The 11,797-nt window shown below is 43.6% G+C and overlaps 1 long non-coding RNA gene across 1 annotated transcript in view; it reads left to right on the top strand.

The window, feature by feature from the left end:
- LOC115068605 overlaps positions 1-1,879 on the top strand; it is an 8,079-nt gene extending 6,200 nt beyond the window's left edge. The window contains exon 2 of the long non-coding RNA XR_003847942.1: positions 416-1,879. This is a non-coding gene — a long non-coding RNA (uncharacterized LOC115068605). The remainder of the gene's footprint in view (positions 1-415) is intronic.
- Positions 1,880-11,797: the final 9,918 nt, after the last annotated feature.

Below are 11,797 nucleotides of genomic sequence, written 5' to 3'. Positions count from 1 at the left end.
CCTGGGGAAAACCCAAATGTTTAAAACTGATAATGGGCCTGCTTATACCTCTCAAAAATTCAAACAATTCTGCTCACATATGCAGGTTATTCATATCACAGGCCTGCCTTATAACCCTCAAGGGCAAGGAATCATCGAGCGAGCCCACCGTATGCTCAAATCTTATCTAATAAAACAAAAAGGGGGAATAATGAAGGACTTACCCCCTACACCAAGAGTTGGTATAGCGATAGCACTCTTTACTATAAATTTTTTAAATTTGGATGAGCATGGCCAGACTGCAGCAGACCGACATTGCTCAGAGCCTCAACGGCCTAAGGAGCTTGTAAAGTGGAAGGATGTGCTAACCAATACATGGAAGGGCCTGGATCCTATTCTAATAAGATCCAGGGGAGCTGTTTGTGTTTTTCCACAGAATGAAGAAAATCCTTTTTGGGTCCCTGAAAGACTCACCCGAATCTTGTTGGATCAAGAAAGGCATACAACCCAGCCACCCAGTAAAGATGAGTAGGCCCCTTCTGCTGATGATCCTGACAATCGAAGTCGGGCTCGTTTAAGGGGAACCACGCTGGGGTATCATGTCAACCTTCCCGCTGCCTATGCTGGTGATGTATAATGCCCAAGTTTACCCCAGATTCTTTGTAACTAATAAAAATTTAGGCCTTGCCTATCTACCCCGAGATGAGCAGATTGAGGAGCTTATGGAAAACAGGACTATACCCCTTAAGGGAAGTCTGTGTTTTCTAGTAGAAGGAAATAATTTTAGCAGCCCCTGTATTATACTAGGAAATCTTTCTTCAGCATGGTTGAAAGAAGCCACGGTTGGTGGCAAAGCCTTTAACATCGTGGCAAATGCCACAGTACTCTATGGGTGGTGGCCACGGTCTCCCACTACTAATAAAACTTCTGCCCCACCGATTCAACCAAAATTGGCCCCGTTTTGTACTGGCCGACAAGATAAAGGATTGGCCTTGCCATGGACGGGATGCCAATCCAGGGATGCCATGTGGGCCGTGGAAGGCCTGTTCTCTTTTTCTCCCAATATAGGGAGAGGATCAAATTTTACTGTCATGGACCCCGACCAAGCTAACACAAACCCTTTTGATCAGTGGTTGCTCTGTGGAGTTAATGGAAGCTGCACAGAGCATTAATGATCTGTCCGCCACAGTATTTCTGGCTATAGATAAGCAGACCTCCGCTAATACTCAAATACAAGGAGGCCTTATGTTGGTCAATCAACGCATTGATCTAGTACAAGAGCAGTTGGATATTTCATGGCAAATGGCACAGCTGGGGTGTGTGCAGAAGCTCCCTGGCCTATGTATTACTTCTATCCCATATGAAAATTTTACTAGAGCAGCTAATCTATTTAAGAGCCTTTCTCAGTACATTTTGCAGAATTGGACTTCTGAATTTGAGCAGACGCTCCGCGAACTGAGGACGGCCGTACTCCAGATCAACTCCACACGTCTTGATCTTTCCTTCACCGAGGGACTGTCATCTTGGATCTCTTCAGCTGTTTCCTACTTCAAGGAATGGGTGGGAGTGGGAATGTTTGGTATGGCCGTCTGCTGCGGACTGGTATTTCTCCTATGGATGGTCTGCAGACTCAGAACCCAAAATAAGCGAGACAAGGTGGTTATTGCGCATGCACTTGCGGCCCTGGAACATGGGGCTTCCACTGACGTGTGGTTGACTATGCTCAAGCAATAGATTGCTGACAAGATAGCTCTTGCACGCCCAGAACCTAGGTTCATTGCACTGGGCAGAGTGTCCAACACAGCACCCAAAGAGGGTTGTTGAATAAGGTATCGCACAGGGGGTCATTGTCCCGCTGAGAGACATGTCGTTCCGCATAAGGGTTGCCTGCCCGAGTTTCCCTTTCCCAGAAAAAACGGCAGAGGACAGGTTGGGAGTATCCTGGGCTCCAGAGTAGACCTAGGGATGACTCCCATACATGGTCTGATCAAGATTTTAACTGGGAGGTTCGACCACTGTCTCTACCCTCTCATTTTGGGAAATCTATTTGCTTCATATAAAGTAAAAAGAGGGAGATGTGGGGAGCTGCCTGCCGTCCCTGCAGACGCCATTACAAGATGGCGTTCACATCCGGTTCATGCTGAGCAGTAAATAAGTCAGTACGCATGCCCGAAGTAATTTTCCACCTTCTAGTCTCTGCCTACCTTGTGGCGTGATATGGGCTGATGAGTTTGCGACCAATCAAGAGTTGCCACGTCCAAGACGGGCTTACTAACCTATATAAGGGCTGGGTTTCCGACATTCGGGGTCTTCGCCCTGTAAGCTTATGCTCTCCCTCTCAAGATGCATTAAAGCTTTTCTGCAGAAGGATCCTGAGTGTGCCACATCGTTCTTGCTGGCGAGACGATAGCGCGGGACAGATAAATGCATTCATCAAAGTAGCAGGATACAAAACTAACACACAAAAATCAGTAGCCTTCCTAAGCACCACCAATAAACACACTGAGAAAGAAGTCAGCGAATGATCCCATTCACAGTAACCTCAAAAACAAAAATCCCTAAAATATCTTGAAATAAATCCAACCAAGAAAGTGAAAGACTTGTGCAATAAAAACATTAAAACAATGAAGAAAGAAATTGAAGCTACCAGAAGATGGAAAGCAGAATCATGGATAAGCAGAATCAATATTGTGAAAATGCCCATCCTTCCAAAAGCATTCTACAGATGCAATGCAGTCCCCATTAAAATTCCAATTCTTCACAGAAATTGGAAAAATAATATTGAATTTCATATGGAAGCACAAAAACATCCAGCATAATCAAAACAATAATGAACAATAAAAACATAGTTGGATGCACCACCATCCCTGATTTCAAACTACACTACAGAGCTACAGTAATAAAAACAGCTGGGTACTAAAACAAACAAACAAACAAACAAACAAACATTGATTAATGGACCAGAACTGAGGACCCATATTTAAGGCCATACATTTACAACAAAGGGGCCAAAAAATACACATTGGAGAAAAGACAGCATATTCAACAAATGGTTCTGGTCAAACTGGATAGTGACATGTAGAAAAGTGAAACTAGATCCCTATCCCTCAAACTAGTGTATTATTAAGATTCAATTAGATTATGGGGTATTACCACAAATGATTCCATTCTAGTTTGGTCTGTTCTGTTGGAGCCTAGCATGGGAGCCTCTTCTAAATGACTTACAAATTTCACTTAACTTAATAGTTGCACTCATTCAGAAGTCCTACAAGAATACTACTGAATTTGTTATAAAACACTGCAATGGGGCTGGAGAGATGGCTCAGCAGCTAAGAGCACTGGCTGCTCTTGCAGAGGATCCAGGTTTGATTCCCAGCACCCACAACCAGTTCCAGGGGATTCAACACCTTCTTCTGACCTCTGCAGGCACTACACAACATGGGTTCACTTACATACATGCAGGCAATACACTCATACACATGAAATAAAAATGAGTATATTTTTAAAAACACTGAAATGACTAAACCCTCATCTATTTACCTGCAACCCTATTAGTCTCTAGTCCTTTTTATTGTGCCCTTTCACCACTAAACTCTAACCCTGTGCTATGGTTTCAAACTGGTGACAGTTTAAGGTTCCCTCCCCAACACAGAAAAGGAGGGTATAAACTACCAACCACCTCAGTAATTTGCTAGGATTTATAGCATGTGGCATATTGTCATATTCATGGCTATGATTTATTATGTAAAACAAACTAGCAGGAGCTGAAGAGATGGCTCAGCAGTTAAGAGCAGTGAATGTTCTTCCAGAGGATCTGGATTCAAATCCCAGCACCCACATGGTAGCTAAAAGCTATCCATAACTGTAGTTCCAGGGATCTGACGCCCTCTTCTGACTTCTGTGGGCATTGCATGACACAGGTGCACTTACTTACATATGTACAGACAATACACACATACACATAAAGTCAAAATAATAAATAAAATATTTTTTTAAAATCAAACTAGCAGGAAACTTGGTCAAAGGGGAAATTCCCTGGGGGGAAGCCAACTTTCATGTGTCTTCTCCCAACTTCATCCCACAGAACATAATTAATTTGCCAGCAACAAGTTGTGATAGCACCTAAGAAATGTTACCAACCAAGAAAGCTCCAATGGACAAAGATTCTCCTGGGAGTGGAAGGCTGATCACATAAGCATTCTCTCCCTGAAATGTACCCAAATTCCAGTGTTTACTATAAACCACATTGTTCATGCATAACATTTAGATGCTCTGCACAGTTCTGGAAATGGTGGAAGTCCACCTCAAATCCAAGTTCCTAGATGCCATTCTGCAGTGGTACAATAACACTTCATGGTGATGCCCAAACAACAACAGCTTGACTCTTCGTATCCATGAAAATGAAGAGTGGGGCCTGATCTGTTCTGAGAACTTGCTCTCAGATTTCTTTCAGAATGGTGCTGCTCTCGAACAAAGGCCTTGCTCTCTCTTTATTAAAACTGAACATCCAGCATGAAGTAGGGAAGGAAAGGCAAAACTTGCCTTATCAGGGCATTATCTTCCTTCTGACCCTTACTGACACAGAACAGCATGGCACACACAACAAGATGTTATTAATATGATCCCATCTATTATTTGCAGCACAAATGGGATAATATATTACTTCCAACAAATATTTGCTGCTTTCAGTGCTTTTGATATTTTCACAATATGCACACACACATACATATAGTATTTTGAAGGGCAAAGAAGGATCATGAGGGATTAAAGTCAAATGTTTAGGTTACAGGAAGAGAGTAAAGCCTAGCAAGCTGTTTTACCTTGTAAAATAGTGTCCCAGAAAAGTCATTCCCACACCATCCTTATAAACAGATCTTTCAAAAGACAAAAGGCCTAGTCTGGGGAGATACCTCAGTATTTAAAGTGCTTACAACACAAGCATGAGAATGAGGGTTCGAACCCCCAAGCCACATAAATGCCTGGGGAGCATGGTGGCCCACCTGTAATTCCAGTCACAGAAGGCAGAAATGGGAAATTCCCCAGAGCAAACTGGCTAGCAAGACCTCCACACTGGCAAGCTCTGGGTTTGATTGAGGCCCTTTCCTCAATGAATAAGGCAGAAGAGTGATGGAGGATGGTTCTGGCATCAACCTTGGGCCTCCACAGGCATGCACACATATGTATGTACACCCACACATACATGCAGGAAAACGAAAAAAGTAGAAGACAGCAGTCATAGTTCTCATCTGCCCAATTCCATTTTACATTCCATTGTTACATTTTAAAACTAGTCACATGTACATCATTTTAAATCTGTGTCTTCCATTTTGTTTGTTTGCTGTTCCTGTATTATGGTGGAAAATTGATTTCATCTAAACACTTAAGTTAATCATTATAATAAACATACATATAAAATTAAAGGTTCAACTCACCATGACAGAACTAGCAGCCCAGATGTGATATTTCTCTTTTTAACATCTATTTGGGATCTGAGATACCTAAATTTATCTCTAGTCTGACTTTCCCTTATAATGATATTTCAAATTGTCATATAACATAGCAAGTGTCAATAAAGACTAACAAATCTACCAGTCTCAATAATTTAAAATCTTGAGCAAGGGGGCAGAGAAATGGCTCAGCAGGTAAAATGTTCCCTGTGCTAGCAAGAGGACCTGAATTTGAGTCCCCAGCACCCATGTATAAATGCATACAGCCTGCATCTGAAATCCCAGGCCTAGGGGTAGGAGGAACAGGGGAAGCAGGTCCAGGGAGTCTAGGTGGAACAGCTAACAAGTTCCAGATTCACACAGCAATAGAAAAAGATCTCCAGTATCAACCTCTGGACTCTATGTGCACATGCACAAGCATGCACACCAGCATGCATGTGCACACACACACACACACATCCCTACACCTGCACACACACACACACACCCCTACACCTGCACACACACACACATCCCTACACCTGCACACACACACACACACCCCTACACCTGCACACACACACACATCCCTACACCTGCACACACACACACACACCCCTACACCTGCACACACACACACATCCCTACACCTGCACACACACACACACACCCCTACACCTGCACACACACACACATCCCTACACCTGCACACACACACACACACCCCTACACCTGCACACACACACACATCCCTACACCTGCACACACACACACACACCCCTACACCTGCACACACACACACATCCCTACACCTGCACACACACACACACACCCCTACACCTGCACACACACACACATCCCTACACCTGCACACACACACACACACCCCTACACCTGCACACACACACACATCCCTACACCTGCACACACACACACACACCCCTACACCTGCACACACACACACATCCCTACACCTGCACACACACACACACACCCCTACACCTGCACACACACACACATCCCTACACCTGCACACACACACACACACCCCTACACCTGCACACACACACACATCCCTACACCTGCACACACACACACACACCCCTACACCTGCACACACACACACATCCCTACACCTGCACACACACACACACACCCCTACACCTGCACACACACACACATCCCTACACCTGCACACACACACACACACCCCTACACCTGCACACACACACACATCCCTACACCTGCACACACACACACACACCCCTACACCTGCACACACACACACATCCCTACACCTGCACACACACACACACACCCCTACACCTGCACACACACACACATCCCTACACCTGCACACACACACACACACCCCTACACCTGCACACACACACACATCCCTACACCTGCACACACACACACACACCCCTACACCTGCACACACACACACATCCCTACACCTGCACACACACACACACACCCCTACACCTGCACACACACACACATCCCTACACCTGCACACACACACACACACCCCTACACCTGCACACACACACACATCCCTACACCTGCACACACACACACACACACACACACATCCCTACACCTGCACACACACATACACCAAACACATACAAATATACTCTTTTTGGTTTCTTGAAACATGGTCTCCCTGTTGACCCAGCTGGCCTGGAACTTGCTATGTAGACCAGGCTTGCCTGGATCTCACAGAGATCTGCCTGCCTCTGCTTCCTGAGTGCTGGGATAAAAGGTACATACCACTATAACTGGCTCACACACATAAACTTTTAAAAATAAATTTTAAAAACCTTGAGTTATAGAACAAATCCAGCAGTTTATAGGATCCATGCCTTGCTGATAGATGATACTGAATGTTTTGGCAACTCTTGATGAGCCCCGACACTTCATCACTGAATGACAAGAATGATATCTGCCGTACCACAGCATGGTCCAAAACTACATTCTGCAAGCAAAAGGCCATGTCCTTGATGATGAAGAAAAGTGATATACACATTGACAGACTGTCTCTTTTTATCATCTTTTGTTCCTGGAAAATTTCAGTAAGTACAGTGTATGAAATCCTGATTAAAACATTTCCTTAATAGAATCTTCTATCTTCAGGAACATACATGCTTAAAGGACATTCTATGTTACTTTAATTTTTCCATTGTTCAGGAACATAATTTGTAAAACTCAGTCCTTTTTCACAGCCTCTGGCTAGGATGGATGAATGAGGCCCTTGAGGCTTGATCAGCAGGACACTGGAGAACCATGAGGTCTAGGCTGAAGTTTTAAATTGATTCTACAGGACAGAGTTTCATAAGATAAGCTTCATAGGTGGGACCTAAGGACTTTTTTTTCTTTTTCTTAAAATAATTTATTGAGAATTTCATACATGCATATAAGGTGTTTTGATCAGATCCATGCCCACTCCCTCCCCTCCAACTCCTCCCTTATCTCCCCATCACTTTTTTTCTGATAATTTCATGTACTCTTCTCCTTTTTTTTGTTTTATGGGGCTTTTGGCTACTCTAACATTCCCCCCTCTGAAGAGGTAACCCTAAAATCTTTTAAGGATTAGATAAGAGCTCCCAAATACTTTCAATGTTTCTGGCCTTTGGAATGGAGTATGTTGCTAAAAGGCCCAAGAACATTTTGACTTTTAGCCAAGAAACTTGCTGCTTTTCTTTGGGGTCATTTTACCCTAACTGCTTAGCCAGTTCCTACCTCCTATTCTTATCACATCATCCTCTGAAGGGGTTACCCAGCTTAGGGATAGGTAATTGGGACACAGGCCACTCTGGCTTCTTCCATGCTGAACAGGGACGTAGGGTGAGGCAACTGGAGTACCCCTTCAGTGGGTCTATCTATGACTCCCAAACTGCATAACTCTTACCTGTAGGGGGAAAAGAAAAATCTTAATGACTTCTGAGGCACCTGAAATGATATGCAAATTTCTGGCCAGGAGAGGCATCCAGGCTTTCTTTACTCAAGGATGATTTAAAGTCTTAGAGTCAATAAAGGAGACTTAACTTAAAGGGAGGAGGTTATGTAGCATCAGTGTTTCCCAAACTAGTCTCATCTATGGATTACTAGGGATATTCCCTAAATACAGCTCTCCAGCCCCATCCCAGGCCAATAAAATCAGAATTTTCATGGCAATTGCCTGTGAATCTGTATTTACCAAGTATCTCTGTGATGCAGTTTGAGAAATAGAGACTTCCTTAAAAAATCCTGCTAGGTTCAACCTTTGCAATGTGGTGATTTTTATAGGCACACTGCTATTCGTGAAGGTGTATAGTACTCTCTATATCTTGAGACTTGATGAGGAAAAGGTATCCAGAGGGTCACTTCTGATGCTGCATGAAGGCAAAGCTCTGACCTTCCTGGCATGTAATTTCTCTTCTCCAGGAAACACAAACAGAACTTTTAAACAAACTCCCTCTCATGTCTTGGTTCTTGTAGACTAAGACATGAAAGGCAACAGCTACCCATTCCGCAGCATGTCAAAAAACTGTCAGTGATGTGCTCAGTAACCTGTGTCTTTAGATTCTACAGATCAGCTACTGTTCCTCTGATTGTTAGGTGAACCTAGAATATTCTACACATGCAGGAAATCAAAAATGCAAAAGTCAAGTGTTTTCCAAATGTCACAGAAAAACAGAATCAGAAATTGACTGACCTGTGATATTAAGTTCTTTTCCACATACCCTGTCCAAAGTCTACATCATCTTCAGCTTAATGCCTAGTTTACATTTTTCAAGATTCAGGCTCAGCAGCACCACCTACTGATAATTGTAATTCAGTATTTTAAGTAAATTTCAACAATATACATATTAAACAAAACTCACTGGGAAATACCTAGAATGTGTTTGGCTTTTCATAAAATAGTGTTCATGTTAATATAATTGCTAAAAAGTATACCATTTTTGCAGATGGCAAATCAGACTGCATTAAATGGCATTGAATGTGACAATCCAAGTGTGCCTCTAGAAAGCTGGTTCATCTCCTTTTGCCTCCCTCCTTCTAGAACCCTCTCAGCACTCTGTGTACCTGTTGGACTCAGCCAATGAGAGGAGAGATAGGAGATCGGAGGGCAGAGGAAGATGTTGGGGTATTTATTCTCCTTGTCTTTCTGTCCTGTTACAGTTCTGTCAGTCTGTCTCAAGTCCAGCTCTCATGGAATTCTGTACATTTGTCCCTGTCAGTCAGCCTAGGGGCAGTGGCAGTTGATGGTGCCTCAGTGTCCCTTGTGTGTTCCTTAGTTTCTCTCTCTCTCTCTCCTCTCCCTCTCTCTCCTCTGTTTCCTCTGTCTCCTCTCTCTCCCCTCTCCTCTCTCTCTGTCCCTCTCTCCTCTCTCCCTCTCCTCTCCTGTTTCCCCTCTCTCTCTCTCTCTCTCTCTCTCTCTCTCTCTGCAGGTGTGCTCACCATGAATGCTTGTAGAGGTCAAAGGTACACATCAGGTATTGTCTCCTCTCATTGTCTACCTTATTTTTGAGACAGAGTCTCTCACTAACCTGGAGCTCACCCATTGGCTAGATGGGCTGGCCAACAAGTACCCAAGATCTGCCTGTCTGCCTCCCTAGTCCTGGGGTTATAAGTGTGTATCATCATGCTGGGAATCCAAACTCAAGTCTTCAAGCTTACACAGCAAGCATTGAATCCTGGGCCACCTGCCCAGGCCCTGTCCCCTTAGTCATAAGTAGTTCTTTCCTGAAAGACTTCATCTAAACCTCTTGATTGTATTTCTGTTACTCTCAGGGGAGAGGAGAGAGAGGAGAGAGAGGAGAGGAGGGGAGGGGAGAGGAGAGAGAGAAACAGAGACTGACTTAGCTTTGCCTGCACATTGCAAAGTGGAATTGCCATTCACTTAACATTTATTAAGTGAACACTGTTGAAAAAAAAGAAATCTTACCCTTGGTGCATCAGCAGAGGAAAAATTCTATCTTTATCCTTGAAAGCTCATATAATAGAGATGGGATTTGCATTGAATAATATTGTGTGTGTGTGGTGTATACACATATGTACCTGGTACACGTCTGTACATGTGGAGGCTAAAGGTCCACATCAGACATCTTTCTTCTAACACACACACACACACACAAAGGTCTTTCACTGAATCTGGAGCTCCCCGTTTGAGCTAGACTGGCTGGTCATTAAGCCCCAGGGATGTGCATATCCAAATCCCAGTGCAGGGTTACAGTCGTGCACTAGCACTGCATTTAGCTCTCACACGTGTGTTGAGGATCCAAACTCAGGTCTTCATGTTTGTGCAGTTTACTACTGAGTCATCTCCTGCCTTAAAAAACAAACAAACAAAAAAAAAACAAAAAAAAATTTTAAAGGAAAATCATTTAACATAGCTACTTTAATTTCTATACACATTATTGATCTTAGGTATGTCTTTGAACCAGTTTGTTCGTTTCCTGCAGGAGTCTGACCTAGTTTGCTACCATTAGATTACAACTGGACGTCAAAACAACCCTAAATCAATCAGTTAAAACCTGGAGTCAAGGGGCTGCAGAGATGGTTCCGTGGCTAAAGAGCATATTGCTTTTGCAGAGGACCCAAGTTTGGTTCCCAGCACTTGCATTAGGTGACTCGTAATCATCTGTAACTCAGGTTCCAGGGGATCCCAAGCCCTCTTCTGTACTCTCTGGACATCTGAACTTACATGTGCATACACACAACTTAAATTTCTTGATTTATCTTTATGTGTATAAGTGTTTAGCCTTCATGTATTTAAGTGCACCTGTGTTGTGCAGTGCCTACAGAGACCAGAAGAGGACATCAGATTCCCCTGGAACCGGCATTAGAGACCGTCGTTAGCTTCCTTGTGGGTGCTGGGAACTGAACTTGGTACTCTGCAATAACAGCCAGTGCTCTTAACTCCTGAGCCATTTCTGCAGCCCCTCTTCTTTTTTTCAGATTTTCCCATGAGTATATCAGTCAATGGAAAGTTCCTGTTCAAGGCCCCGAGTGCCATCCTCAGCACTGAGGGAAAAAAAAAGATGTGAGTCACATATAAATATCCTAGTAGCCACATCCCCAAAAAAGTATAAAGTACACACACCACAAAGGTAGTTTATGTGACCAGTAACAGTGGACTGTAGCTTATGAAGGAGCTGCCATACCACAAGTTGATTCCATGACTTAGCTATTGGGAACGGCAACATGCTAAACATGAATGTGCAGGTTTGTGTACTGTGTGCTGACTTGAGATTCTTCTGGGCATATACCCAGGAGTGGTATGGCTGGATCAAGTGGCATTTCTGTTTGTAATTTGTTGAGGCCTGTCCACACTGATTTCCATAGTCACTGGGCCAGTTTACATTTCCAGCAATGCTTCTTCTGCCCCACATCACTACTAC

The sequence above is a fragment of the Nannospalax galili genome, unplaced genomic scaffold (genome assembly GCF_000622305.1).
Source record: "Nannospalax galili isolate Female #2095 unplaced genomic scaffold, S.galili_v1.0 scaffold1569, whole genome shotgun sequence".
Taxonomy (NCBI): Eukaryota; Metazoa; Chordata; class Mammalia; order Rodentia; family Spalacidae; genus Nannospalax; species Nannospalax galili.
Note: the sequence above shows the minus strand (reverse complement) of the source record. Positions and strands in the feature narration are given on the sequence as shown.